At 37.2% G+C, this 15,372-nt stretch overlaps 1 non-coding gene across 1 annotated transcript; it reads left to right on the top strand.

The window, feature by feature from the left end:
• Nucleotides 1–11,576: 11,576 nt before the first annotated feature.
• LOC118858902 lies at nucleotides 11,577–11,680 on the top strand. The gene has a single exon (XR_005011019.1). It is a non-coding gene; the product is annotated as a U6 spliceosomal RNA (small nuclear RNA).
• Nucleotides 11,681–15,372: the final 3,692 nt, after the last annotated feature.

The following is a 15,372-nucleotide window of genomic DNA, read 5'->3' as shown; positions in this document are numbered from 1 at the left end:
CAGATTTTTCAAGCACTTTGGGCACGTCTGGCTTACAGCCTCAGGAGAAAAGATAGAAGATGTCAATCCTACTTCAAGTTTCTGAAGGGAAAGACTCTGGGAAGAAGCTGACATGAAATAAACTGGCATTCTCTATCATGTCCCTATTGCCATTTTGCTAAATTAGAGACTCCAATGAACTTCCCCTTGGGTGAGATCTGAAACTTTTTCCCTTGATTGAGTTGAATTACCTTACTCCCAATGGGAGAGCTCCTTCACTCCACATTGTCTGGTACATATTCTCCTATGATTATTTCCTCTGATTTCTGCTTGTTATGGAATTGTATAAATGGACTTCTTGGCTACCCACTATCTATGTTCATTGTGAAACTAGTATTTGGGAGAGAGAGAGTCAAGCTTTGTATATAAAATTTGGGTCCTGTTTTCCTCTCCATACCATATCCCTATTTAATGAAACACTTCAGAAGTTAGCTTGAACTTGGAAACCATATCCCTTAGACTAATAATATTTAAGGGAACAAATAGATATGATTTTAGCGCAGTATCCCTTCTCTCTGAGGAGAACAGAGTGGCCAAGCTTCTAGCCCCAACCTTGTCCATCCTCTCCTGGCAGGAATTAAGGTCTCCCTTGGAGAAGGGTAAGGGGAGAAGAGGCTAGAGATGTCTGCTCTACCTCCCTATGAGCTACACAATGACAGCACTTCTTATAATTATTTTTTTTACTTTGCAGTTATTAAATCTGAGCATATGACTTGAAAGCAATATTTCCTCTAGTATTTTCTAAGATATACAAGGTCAGTGTCACATGAAGAAATTACACAAGCTGCAAATTATAAAGAACGAAAATGTATGTAGAGTTTAATGTTGTTATGAAACACTAAACACTTCTTACTCTGTCCTTTTCTTCTCTTCTTCCCCTCCCCCATACGCAATGGAGTTGCCACAGAATATAGGAGGAACTAAGAATGGGGAATGAGGAAGGGATAATCCTGGTGGGTACTTACCTGACTGGGGAGGCACTTAGAAGAAGGACATGAGTAGAATGGCATCAGACTGGGCAGGACAACATGAATTTCCCAAAAAGCAAAGACAGAGATCTCCATCAAAATGGAGATTAGCAAAGAACAAGCCTGCTTTTTGCCCTACCAGTGCTTTCCTGAAATAAGATTTTAATAGTTAAATCATACTATTTCCACTTGAGCCAGGCTCAGGGACAAGTATTCCATAGTATCATCTATGGATCATCTTTTCCATCATTATCACAAAGATGTGTAAATGTGTTCAATGTTAAACGAGAAATTTAATTAGACTTAGCAACAACATAGTGAAGATCAATAAGTATTAGAAACATGTACCATATAGTACAACATTTCCAAACACTTCACAGCCTTAACCCTGAAAGCAAAAAAGTCTTTCAGGTTGGGACCCATTGTCTCCTTTAGACAGCTGCAGGAGAACCAACCTAAAAGTCCATTTGCTTACCCTAAACCTCTTAGCTCCATATACCACAGACGCAACAGGTTGTAAGCCACTCACAACAATTAACTCATAATAGATGTTTTAGCTTAAATTCCCCCTTTGCTCCTCCTGGCTAGGGAAAGTATGTGCTGGTCACAATGAGCCAAGGACCACAAGCTATATTTTTCTCTGCCAGCCTGCACCTCCCATTTGAAATGTTCAGTCCACTTGCCTCCATTGTTTGACTCAGGTTGTAACATCTATATGCCTTTTCAAGCTGATGGAGTAATGAGTTACCTGCCCCATTGCTACAGACTTGGGAATTGTAAGCATCTCCTCCTTTTGCCATCATGTCCTTCTCACATTCTCTTTCTTTTTAATTCCAGTCTAGTTTGCTCTTTTTATAACCTAGTTAGAGTGGTCTACCCCCATGAAGACCTCTTCCCAGTAGGGGATTTTATTTGATGCTAAAACATTATGGCCCATGTAGTCTTGAGACTAGTCTTCTAAGAAGTACAAACATTCTGGGAATATGGTGAACTCCCAAAAAGTTTCCTTATGCCCTTCAGAGGTCCCCACACTTATTTGGCCTACCGCCTCCTTTTCAAAAAAATTACTCAGTGCCCCCCTAGAGTTAGGTTAACCCTTTTATTCAATCCCCGCAACTGCACCCAAGGCTACTACCACACCACCCCCAGTGTTCCGGTACACCACCCCCCACCCAGGGAGTGGTACTGTTCACTTTGGGAACCTCTGAAACAAACTTTTCATTCCACAATTAGAAATGGAAGGTTCAATAATGCAGATTCTGAGGAGAATTAACACATTGGTATGAATGGGTTTCAATAAAGATGTGAATACAAATATCAGATTGTTTATCTCTTCCAAAGCAAATAGAAACCATGTTCAAAGATCATATATATTCTTCAAGACTACTTATATCTTATCAGGAACTATACTTGTAAATTCCTTTTCTGAGGTATAAATATTCTAATGTTCTAATTTTTGCCTGTATTATTTAAAGCTCTTCAAATTTAAACACCATCCATTTTTAGCTTTGCCAGAAATATGTATCCCTAGGTGCATCTTCAAACTGCATGGGGAAAGAAGGGCGCTGAGAACTGACAACTTCTATCCCTGAAATCTCTTGTTGCAGAAAATAGAAGTTTAAGTGTACAAAGCTGACATTCCTGGGCGGGGGGGGGGGGGGGGGGGAATTGCTGATTTAGCAACAAGATCTGTTCTATCTCCCTTCCAATATCCTTCTCAACTAAAACATAAAAAGTATAAAATTCATTGTAAATCAACATAATTGATATACACCTTCATTGGCAGCAGCTTCAATTAGTAGCTACTAATTAGTAGTTTTTATACAGCCAAGCTGTTAGTAAAATATCTCATATAAAATTCTAGTTGATTTTTTAAAGAGTCCTGAATGACAGATTCTCTATATAGAAATGATGGAATCTATAGATTCAAGATTCTTTTATTGGAAAAGCTGTGTCTTCTGCCCAATAATTATCACGATTGATTATTTTCTTCATTATTATGTCAATTATTATCCAGAGATTTCTAGTTGACACTTTTCAAATACGAATCCTTTGGGTTGTGAAATAATCCAACCATTCTGCAGAACAATTTGGAACTATGCCCACAGGGCTATAAAACTATGCATACCCTTTGACCCAGCAATACCACTACTAGGTCCATATCCCAAAGAGATCAAAGAAAAGAGAAAAGGACCTATATGTACATAAATATTTATAGCAGCTCTCTTTATGGCAGAAAAGTACTGGAAGTGGAGAGGATGCCCATCACTTGGGAAATGGCTGAACAAGTTGTGGTATATTATTGTGATGGAATACAATTGTGCTATAAGAAATGATAAGCAAGATGATTTCAGAAAAACCTGGGAAGACTTAATTGAACTGATGCAAAGGGAAGTGACCAGAACCAGAACATTGTATGCAGTAACAGCAATATGCTAAGGATGAACAACTGTGAAAAGCTTAGCTACTCTGATCAAGACAATGATCCAAGACAATTCCAAAGGACCCTTGATAAAAAATACTATCCACCTCCAAGGAGAGAACTGATGAATTCTGAACATAGATTGAAGCATACTTTTAAATTTTTTTCTTTATCTTTTATTTTGTTTGTGTTTTCTTTTTGTAACATGACTAACATGGCAATGTTTTATATGACCTTACATGCAAAATCAAAATCAAATTGCTTGCCTTCTCAAGGAGAGGAGAGAAGTGAGAGGAAGGGAAAGAATTTTTTTAAATGACTGTTACAAATTTTTATGTGTAATTGGGAAATATTTGGCAAAATAAATAAAAATAATTTTTTAAAAAGATGTGAATCTTTTTCCACCATTGGACCTGTGAATTTATTGATGAAAGTAACTCCTTATAAGAAAACTCCCTCTTTCAGTGAAGATCAGCAACTCCTTTGTAACTTGGTTGCCTAGAAGAATCTTGGTTGCCTAGAGCAGTGAAAAGTTCAGTGATGTACCCAGGGGCTCATAATATGTATTAGAAGCTAACCTGGAACTTCTATCATCCAGACTGTCTCGACTTACTATACCATGATGGCCCTCTCAAATGTGAATCTTAAAAAAAAAATATGATTTAGTAGAAATCAATTTAGAGGCCTGAATAGTAATCCTGAGTGTAGCTAACTAGTTATGTGACTCCACTGGACTGGTCATTTCTCTGGACTTCAGGCTCCCCACCTACAAGTTTTGTGAATTTGTAGGTCTTCAAATAGTGACTTCTCTTACCAATAACCTGATTTTCCTTATTCTTTATTCATTCATTCATCACTGAATCTATAATTTTGTTGCAATATTTATATTCTAAAATTTAATGCTCATTTCTCTACCCTCAACTAAATAACTTTACTAGAACTAGCTTGTAAAGATTACCTTTGTGTAGGTGAAAAACAGATAGATGGGGCTCATTCTTAAAGACTTTTTAGTAATAAAATTGGTAATAACAACACAGGTCATACTTCAACCCAAACAAATCTGGATTTGGCTCACTTCTAGGGTATCCATGTCAGCTAATCCACTAGCAACCAAGGCAACCAAAAAACATTCAAACACAAATATTTATTACAAAATAGCTAGGACATAAATGCAATTGGCACTTGAGTCTAGAAGCAAGGAATACACTTACAATACTATTAGGGAAGTCCCCATCATGTGAGTGGAGTTGGCACTGCTTGAGTGAAGACCATGTCTACAACTCTTCAAAGCCACAGACCTCCCTTTCTCTGGCTTCCCCTTGGAATCCCTCTTGTACTTGCTCTGCTTGGTCAGGAATGCCCATACTTGGTCCAGGAGCTAATCCTTTGATCCACTATGAGGAAAAACTTCCTGCCAGTCTCAAATTCAAAGCCCCTACTACCTACCTAGAAATAGTTATAGCATGCACTCCCTCTGTTGTAGATCTTGTCTTAAAAGGGAAAGTCTCAAGCCCTGCCTCCACAGCTGACACTGCTGCTACTCCGTAAGTCCTGAAAAACAAAAAACAAAAACAACTTCTCTTTACTTTCCTCAATCCTTAATAACTTTTTCATTCTTAGTCACCCCTGCAAAGTGCTTTCTACATCATTCTGGGAAATGCAGTTTTTTCTTACCATCATAAGTAACTTAAGAACTTCCCCCTGAAGTAGAAACTTGTATTACTGAAAATATTCTCTAGGATGAATATATGGATCAGCATATTTAACATGTTGAAGCAATTAGCCCCAGAAATTCAGAATCCTGAAAACTCCCCTATGAGTAATAAAATTCCATGGCTTCCAAAGAATTAAAGTGGAAAGTCATACAAAGGGCAAAGGGACAGATGAATGACAGACATGGATACAATGCTTATGAAGAATCATACTAGAGAAGCAGCATAAAAGACATCAGCAGGGAGACATAGGAGTGGGGTGGCATGGGAAAGATGGGTCAGTTGCAAAGCAAGACTTATGGATGATTGATACTCAGCATGCTCTACCACTATCCAGGTAATGTCAAGAGAAATAGAGCAAGGTCTTCACCGAATTGGGTGAACCACCCATGGAGGATTTAAAGGAGGATATTGGTAAGAGGATAGTGTGATAATTTTTCTGTATTGGTTTTATGACTGCCATTTCCTTAAGACAGCTAGTCACATCTATAGCTAGAGCTTTCAACTCAGATAATTAACTGGTCAGTGACAGAAGAATTCCTGGCTCCGCTTTATTATCCCTATTTAGTTAAGCTGAGACACCAACTATAGCCCTGTTGCTATCTTGTTAGTTCCTGCTCTGTCTGTAAATTCCAATTAAATCCCCTAGTATTTGCTAATCAGTTAATTATTTTACCTGATATAGATCTTCCTTTTATCTATTCTTTGATGTGTACATCTTAACCTTCCCTTTTTGCACTCTATAAAAATTCCAATTGTATCCATCCTGCCTTGCCTTGTATAATAATTTTGAAAATGCTACTCATGGCCTATTGGTTTTTGCTCTGAACATATAACAAACCAGTGATTAAAATGTCTCTGTGTGTTGATAAGTATAATTGGCAGCAGTATATCTCAAGGAATCCCTGGATATTTTTATATGAATAGATATCCAAGAAGGGCTGCTAGCTGTACCATTGGAGGCAGTATACACATCAAGAACATTTGACTCAGTGCCATAGTCAAAGTTAGTGTAGTAGACAGGCACTCACTCTCTCTGGCTTTCTAGGACTTCCTCTTTACATTCCCCTTAGATTTTCTTCCAGCATGTAGCAAGGGGCAGGTGGAAGTATTTATCTCCCTCCCTCCATCTAGGAGCATTAATGGCAATTCTACAGCAGAAGCAAATGGCAGTGGTAGTGCCCTTTGCTTGTAACCAGGCCTGAGAAGTATAAGGAGAATGTTCCTGAATCCCAGGCTCTTGAGCAGAGGAGGGGGGATTCCCTAGGCAGTATAATCCTGGAATTCAGCTTTCTAGTAAGAGAAGAGAGATACCACCATTAAGGCTTACCTCATGGGTAAAACCAAGTTCTAGAGTCCCTGAATTGTAGCCTTAGGTCACACCAGCTTCCTACAGGAAGATTTCCTCAACATGGGTATTTTGAAGTGGAAATGGGGAAAATGCTGGGTCTAAAATCAGGAGAACATGTATTCTGATTCTACTTCTGACACTAGTTGTGTGACCGAGTTAGCCATTTTACCTCTTGGCCTCACTTTCATTATCTATAAAATCAAAGTGTTCTATGGTCTCTTCAAGATCTAAATCTACGATCTTATGACTTGGACTCAAGAATGCTTGGGTTCAAATCCTGTCTCTGACCTTAGAGTCTATGCCCATGTTATATAATATCTATGGGCCTCAATTTCCTCATCTGCAAAATAAGGAGTTTCTGAAGTTTCTTTCATATCTAAATCATGATCCTATGATGACCTTGCTAATGAAAGACTGAAGCCAAACCATGGGAGAGGCAAGATACCTGGGCCTCACAAACCCAGATTTTTTTTTGTCATTGTTCAGTCTTTGTCCCATTCTCCATGATCCTATTTGAGCTTTTCTTCTCCAGCTCATCTTACAGATGAAGAACTGAGGCAAACAGAGTTGAGTGACATGCCCAGGGCCACAGTTTTGTCTTGAGTTAATTCTTAGATAGTACAAGTCAAAAGGTGAACTGGAAATATGTGTTGGCCAGACTCCCAAAGTATCTTTGCTTTTCAGGGACAGTGTGAAAAAATAAAAAATCATAGGATTACCAAGGAAACAAATTATATTAAAATATAATTATCTAAGTATTTTTTTTTTAGTTCACAGACCCCAGGTAAAGAATCTCTGCTTTAGAATGTTTTTTGAATGAAAGTATTACAAAAACAATTGCTTCAAATAAAGTGGCCCCTGGGCACTTAAATTTAATCAGTTTCTAATGATTCATAAACATATGAATTGAGGGAGCCTTATGATTAAGAGACTTTTAAATACCAAGGGGCACATCAAGGTTTTTATTGCAATAAAAATTATTTAATAACATATCATATGACCAATAATTAAGTTGTTTACTTTCAAATTGGCCATAATACAATAGGGCAAAAGTATGCATATACTTGTTAGTGTATAGCAATAAACACACTACATATTTTCCTAGCCCAGTTCTGCCAGAACCATGGGACTCACATGCCAGAAGTCCAAGTAGTGGTTGGGCTAAGAAATTTATCCCTAAGGACAATGGATCAGAGAATATAAGTGAGAGGTACCCAAGAAGGGTTGTTCTTGAGACATCACCAAATTCTAGCTCTGATAATTTATAGCCTTGTGACAATGGGCCACTTAACCTCTCTGACCCTCACTTTCCTTACCTGTAAAAAGATGATAATAAAAGCTATCATGTCTGCATCATGATATTGTTGTGTCTCACATGACATAACGCATATAATGTTTTGCAAACATTAAAGGGCTATAGACATTTCAGGAATTACTGTTGTTGTTAAAACCACCTACTTCATAGGGTTATTGTGAGGAACTCTACTGCGTCTAAATGCTATCTAAATGTGAGTTGTTTATTATCATTATTACTCACTGAATAGTTAGCTCCCTTAACAATAGTACCTCTGAGTTCATGACAGTAGACGTGGACATGACTTCTCTAACCCTGAAGCTATCAACAACAACAAAAAAGTTTAAAAAGAAATAAACAACTTTAGTGGTCAATCTGGAGAGCTAATATAGTGAAAGTATTTTTAGAAAGGTTGATTTGATTTTTTAACCAGCTGCTCAAAATTTTAAAGGGCCATTTTTATATTATATGGGGGTTAGGGGTCAGATGCCTGACAACTATTGATTTAAATCTTTTACTGTTCGGTTTGAATCTGTTATTGTCACAAAATTCTGCTAAGTAGGTTCATAGTAATTTGACTCAACTGGACCCTCACTGCAGCAAGCTAATCCTTTTACTTCTTAACTGACTTTACCTCACTCACTCTCCACAGAAGCTCTCATAGGATCACAGATTTGAAGCTAGAAGGGACCATAGAGGCCAACCAGTCCAACTCCTTCATTTTACAGTTAAGGAAACTGATGCCCAGGGAGTTTAAGCATCTTGTTCCGGATCACACAGTAAGTACCTGAGGAAGAATTTGAACTCAAGCCTTCCTGACTTCGATTCCCATTAATGACACAACCAAATCTCTTCTCCCCTCAAGCCTCTCATGGCACTGTCCAAGGAGGATAAAAAAAGTTACTTAGGATAATGATAGAAAAATTATGCCTCACAAAATAATAAAAAGTGGTTTGGGGGAAATGAGAAAGCAGAAGCCTTGGGCTAAGATCTAACAAAGCCAGACCATCCTGGGAGAATTTATAGGTGAAACTAAGAGGAAATCAAATAGATGTAAAGAAAAACACATCTGCTAGCATTTCTAGTGATTTCTTCTTATTCATTGACAATCTGGACTATACCATCTTAGGACTCAGTGGACGATGTATAAAAAAGGCAATGCCACTTAAAATGTATTTGAGAATTCTGTCTGAGCCAGACCAACTGTATCATTAAAAAAATCTGTTCTAGAGATATTTATTTCATTAAAAATCAATTCAATTCAATAAATATTTATTAAGTACCCACTATGTACCAGGCACCATGCTAAGTGCTAGGGATACAGACAAGAAAAAAGAGACAGTCTCTACCTTCAAGGAACTTAAAATCTAATGAGGGACACAAAAGGGAGCTAAAAAGTGTGGGGAGGGGGAGAAGTGATAAAAAGTTAGGTACCAGAGGGTACCAGTGTGAGGGTGGGTGTTCCATGGAGTAGAAGCCAAAAAGAGTTCCTGATGAAGAATGGAGTTACCAGGAAGCCTATGAGCCCTCTCTAAAGGAAGATTTGGGGAAGAGTTTAGTGTGCCACCCTCTAGCCCTACAATCAGAGGGGAAATACAACTGAGCATGAGCTAAAAAGGTGTAAAGTATCCAAACCTGACTCACAGATAGCACTTTAAATAAAAAAGGACTCAAAACCTCATAGCCATCTCTGATTCATTCCTCTCTTTCACCCAACACAGTCAGTGAGTCTTCATTACTAAGAAAATAACACTTAAGAAACAGGTCAACTAGGTGGCACAGTGAATAGAGCTCTGGGCCTTGAGTCAGGAAGACACATCTTCCTGAGTTCAAATCTAGCCTCAGACATCTGGGCAAATCACTTAACCTGTTTGCCTTAATCTACTGGAGAAGGAAATGGCAAACCACTCCAGTATCTTTGCCAAGAAAACCCTATGAACAATATGGTCTGTGGGGGTCACAAAGAGTCAGACAGGAATGAATGACTGAATAACAAGAAATCACCATTAGGCTGGTAATTGACATATTCTGCAACTGGCTCCTTCACTAGTAGATTCTGATTGCCCTTGTGGACACTTCCATTTTTCAGATACACTTTTTGGTTAAATCTTTTCCAATTTCATCTATTTCTTCCCTAATGCATTTCACATCAATAATTTTATTTTTACCGTTGTTATTGAACTTCATGTGTTTGACTTCTTTCTTAATATCAGTACTTTAATATTTTAATTGGTTAGGCAAAGCCCTGAGTACCTCATTTAATCATTGGAGAAAAGAATGTTTCATAGATGAAGCTATTATTACAATTATAATACTGTAAAAATAATTACTTACACTAATTTATACAATGCATATTCAATATAGGTGAAATGTGCCATAGCTTACAGCAAATTAAAAGAGAAAATCATTAGTGAGGGAAAGTCTGGGTTTTTTTGCCTTTGACACTGAACTGAATTAATCTATTGAACTGAGGGTAACTTTTTTCCACTTGCTAACATCCAATCCAACATTTTTAAGGGCCTATTCTATATTCTATGCAAAATAGAATTAAATGCATTATAAAAGACTTGTGCACATTTGAGGAGGAAATTTTTATTTTAATGTTTTGGGTTCAAATGGGGAAATGTAAACAGAGAAAACATTAATGACAATATCAAAAGAGATAACATGTAAAGAGCTTTGCAAAACTTTAGAGAGCTATATAAATGCTAATTAGTAGTAGTAGTAGTAGTCCAAGAAGAGGTCATAAATTGTCTCTATGATTCAATGTACTCTTAGATAATGCTTCAGAACTAAAGTAAATGCTAATAACAGCATCCAATTTGAACATGTTCAGCTCATTGTGGTAATACTCTCTAAAATCAGTATCCATTAAGAATTCATCCTTTTTTTAAATTATGCTGATCTGATTTTTGAGGGTACAGAGCACAAGTGAGGTACTTACAGATTCCAACCAAGATTTCTTAAAAGGCTTGTATTGATCTGAAGAATATGAAATAAGAGTATTTCAATTTACAAATTTTGATCAAAAGTAAATGAGCTTATTATAAACTCATTATACTTCTTTTTGCTGATGACTTACTTTATGCTATCTTTCCAAATCCTAGATAAGAACCAAGTGCACACATTTCATAAGGAGAATTTTATCTGAAATGACTGCATCATTTCTAAAGAATTGAAAAATACTACAGAGTGACTTAACAATCATCAAAATGAATTACTATTGCAGTAAAATCTCACTCAAATATATAAAGAATTCAAATAATTATATAAGAAAAAGGCATTCCCCATGGATTCTTCAAGATATAAATAGGCAATTCCAAATGAAGAAATGTTACAAAACACTAATAATTAGATAAATACCCATTAAAACAACTTTAAGCTTCTACTTTATACTTGTCAGGTTGGGAAAAGATTACAGAAGTGTACAATAGTTGTTATGGAAGGACAGACACACTAATGCATGGTTAGTGGACCTATGAATTGGTTCAACCATACAGAAAAACAATTTGGAGCTATACTCAAGAAATCTTCACACACACACCCTTTCACCTTTTAATCCTACTATCGGTCATATACTCCAAGAAGGTCAAGGACAGGGGTAATGGATCCATATTTATAGGACTATTTTTGTTGCAGCATAGAACTGAAAACAAAATAGGTATCCATCAAAAAAGAAAGAAGGAAGGAAGGAAGGAAGGAAGGAAGGAAGAAAGGGAGGGAGGAAGGAAGGGAGGAAGGGAGGGAGTAAGGGAGGGAGGGAAGGAGGAAGGTAATAAAAATATGAAAAGTGCTTGCTTCAGCAACACATATACTAAAATTGGAACGATACAGAGATTAGCATGGCCCCTGCATAAGGGTGACACGCAAATTCATGAAGTGTTCCATATCTTTTTATATTGAGAGGAGAAAGAGAGAGATAGAATAGGGTAAATTATCTCACATAAAAGAGGGAAGAAAAAGCTGTTACAATGGAGGAGAAGGGGGAGGTGAAAGGGAATGAGTCAACCTTACTCTCGTGGCTTAAGGTGGGAATAACATACACACTTCATTGGTTATCTTACCCTACAGGAAAGTAAGGGTGAAAGGGATAAGAGGAGGGGATGATAGAAAGGAGGGCAGATTGGGGAAGGGGGTAGTCAGAAGCAAATACTTTTGAAAAGGGACAGGGTCAAAGGAGAAAATAAAATAAATGGGGGGTGGCATAGGATGGAGGGAAATATAGTTAGTCTTTCACGATATGACTATTATTGAATGTTTTGCATAATTACACATGTATAACCTGTATTAAATTGCTTGCCTTCTCAATGAGGGTGGGTGGGGAAGAAGAAGGGAGAGAATCTGGAACTCAAAGTTTTAAAAACAAATGTTAAAAATTGTTTTTACATGTAACTGGGAAATAAGATATACAGGCATTGGGGTATAGAAATCTATCTTGCCCTACAAGAAAGTAAGAGGGAAGGGGACAAAGAGGGGAGGGGTGATAGAAGGGAGGGCAGACTGGGGGAAGGGGTAATCAGAATGCATGCCACCTTGGGCTGGGGGTAGGGGAGAGAGAGGGGGAAAATTTGGAACTCAAAATTTTGTGGAAATGAATGTTGAAATCTAAAAATAAATAAATTAATCAAATGTTTAAAAAAACAATGTGAAAGAAAACAATTTTGAAAGACCTCAAAACTCTGATCAAAGCAATGAACAAAAATGACCTCAAAAAATTGATACCTTTCACCTTTTTGGCAGAGAGGGATTGGACCAGAGGTGCAGAACGACACATGCATTCTCAGACATAGTCTATGTGCTGATTTGTTTCATTTATGAAGCCTCTCTTTGTTCGGTCAGTCAGGGAGCTTAATATAGGCTAGTAGTTAAGTGTAAAGCAATTGGTCTCAGGTTCCCTTTTGTTGTTCCCTCCCTTGGGTGGTCCATTTATTATGACAATATTCACTCAAAATGCAATAAAAATCAGTTTATCTGAAGGTGAAAGGCATTCTGAAGGAGAGACAGGAGGCAACATGTGCCAAGCGAGAAAAACCACTGCTACTAACTCAGTCACCACTTTCCCTCAGACATCAATATATTCATCCTGGGACCCTGAATTCAAGAGTCCTGAGGGGAACTGTGACTTTAAGAATATCAATGTGTCCCCAATTGAGCTATCATTAAGGGAAGCAAGTCCTTTAGAGAAAGAATCTACTTTCCTTGCCAACACCAAAACTAGCCAACTGCTATCATTACGTAAGTAAACCCAAGAGCCCTAAGAATGACAGTACTCCCAAGCCAATAGTCCTGCTTCCTGCCTAGTCCCCACAGCCATAATCTCTGGAAACAACTGCTATGGAGATCCATATCTAGCAGATGCAATATGGCCACTGTTTCTGTGAGTACTGAAGCCCCTGCCTCTTCAGCAACCACAGCTCCTTAGAGACCCAGAAAAGAAATTTCTTGCCACCAAAGTCCTTGGAGCTGTTAAATGGTTCAGAATCAGAAACATATATGATTTTATCAGTGAAAATGACACTAAAGGAGATGCATTGCCATCTGCTTTGCCACTGTGTCCTAAGGACCATGGACAGGGCCTTTCCTTCTGATTTGCCAATGAAGCCATCCATGTGTGTTGTCTCCCCAAACAGAATGTGAGCTCCTCAAGAGTACAGACTATCTTTCATTTCTATTGGTATCCATATTATAGCAAACTATAATTAGGTATATAGCAAGTATTCCATAATTGTAGAATTGGATTAGATCTATTTAGTATCTTCTCCCCTATACTCCAATACTATCCAGCATGATTTGGTCAGGTCCAGAATCTGTCAATGAATTCCAACTTACTCCTAGGTAAACTCCAAACCAAGTATGACTGGATCTTTTAGCTTCTAGTTGCTTTCAGCTTACGAATTTTTAGTTTTGAGGTTGATATTTTCTGAGTAGAATCTTAATTCAAAGAAAAATTCCAAGATGAGTTTAAGAAATGCTCTTTAATATGTTTTTAAATTATAAGAAGGTAAAAAATGCATTTCTAGTATTTTTAATGTAAACTACTTCAAAAATATTAAAATAACAGCATTTAATTTGCCATTAGCAATTAATTTGTTCCACCCTCTGCCTCTAATTCAATCTTCTAGGTCCTACCTTGGAAGGTGACTTCTTGATTGGTTAGAGTTCACCATACCTAGCTTGCCCTAGAACCAACAACGCGATCCTTTTAACCCTTTCCATTTCTTGCTTGAGAAACAGTGAGCATAGCAATTCTACCATTCCTGGAAAGGACATATCAATCAATTGCTGTTTGGTTTCCCTTACCATCTGTGATTTCCCAAAACAAAATACTCCTCCCAGATCAAACATTCCCCTATATGTGTTAGTTTCTCCTAATTTAAGACACTTAAGGGCAGAGACTGTCGTTTTGCATTTGTATACTCAGAAATTAGCACAGGGCCTTACACATAGTAAGAGCTTAATAAATGCTTTTTCATTCTTTTATATGTATATACACACATATATTGTATGTGTGTGTGTATACATATATATTTCTGTGTTGTGTGTATTTCTGATACCTCATCATGGAGTGGATGTCATCCTAAGCTCTTGAAGGTTATGCCAGCACACCCCAAACTCTAGGAGATGCTACTATGGAAGAAAGGCTTTACATGTAGAGGGTAATAGAACAGCTCAGAAAAATGTAGAGAGATACATCATAATAGTTGACAGCAGGAATTTAGGGGACCACCACAACACTCAGATATTTAAGGTTGCAATTTGCTTCAGGGAATGGATTTTTTCAGGCACTGACTTATAAAATCATTTTAGAGTTCTTAAATTTTCATTTGATCCAATACTGAAGACCAGTTGTAGAGAGTCTTTGTGATTTAAATGGTGCCTCAATCAGAGAAATTTTATGATGCACGGAGAAGTAGGTTGGAAACATGAAAAGAAAATAACTTGGCCACAATGTCCTCACAGTGGAGAAAGGCGAGAGTTCCCTTAGGTTTGTGACTGTACATGTTCAAGGTTAAAATAATCCCTGATATCAAATAGTAATAAGCTACCAAAACGTCTACCACTGACATGAAAATCTAACTATAACCTGAGGCAGGATAGAGAACATACTGTTTGAGGATAATTCTTTCCCTTTTCTGACTTCTCTCAAATAAAGAAATCTTCCAGTTTTGTTTAAACCTTCTTTCAAATTTCTCAATTATCTTCAATATCTTTTTTTGAAATTTTCAAAATGAAACTACATTTTGGGGGGGGTAAGAATATATAATTTTGCACTCTTTCCCACTACTCAATTTTGCCCCCATTCACTTTTTATTACAAAATGATCTTTTAGAAAGAATCTATTCTCAAAGAATGACAATGCAAATAATTAGTAAATGAAATATAATTGATTTTGGCTTCTCTTAGAGGAGCTTCTGTGTATATCTATGACAATAAGAAAAGATTTTATACAAATTCATACTCCATAAATGCTGTGAATGATGCTATATCATATTCAGTCTTTATGCAATAGAGCTAATAGGATTTTCTAAGAACACATTTTCCATTTATTTGCTTCCATTTGGGGCCATAATTTTTCAAGCACTTAA

The sequence above is a fragment of the Trichosurus vulpecula genome, chromosome 7, assembly GCF_011100635.1.
Source record: "Trichosurus vulpecula isolate mTriVul1 chromosome 7, mTriVul1.pri, whole genome shotgun sequence".
Lineage (NCBI taxonomy): Eukaryota > Metazoa > Chordata > Mammalia > Diprotodontia > Phalangeridae > Trichosurus > Trichosurus vulpecula.
This window is presented reverse-complemented; position numbering and strand designations above follow the sequence as displayed.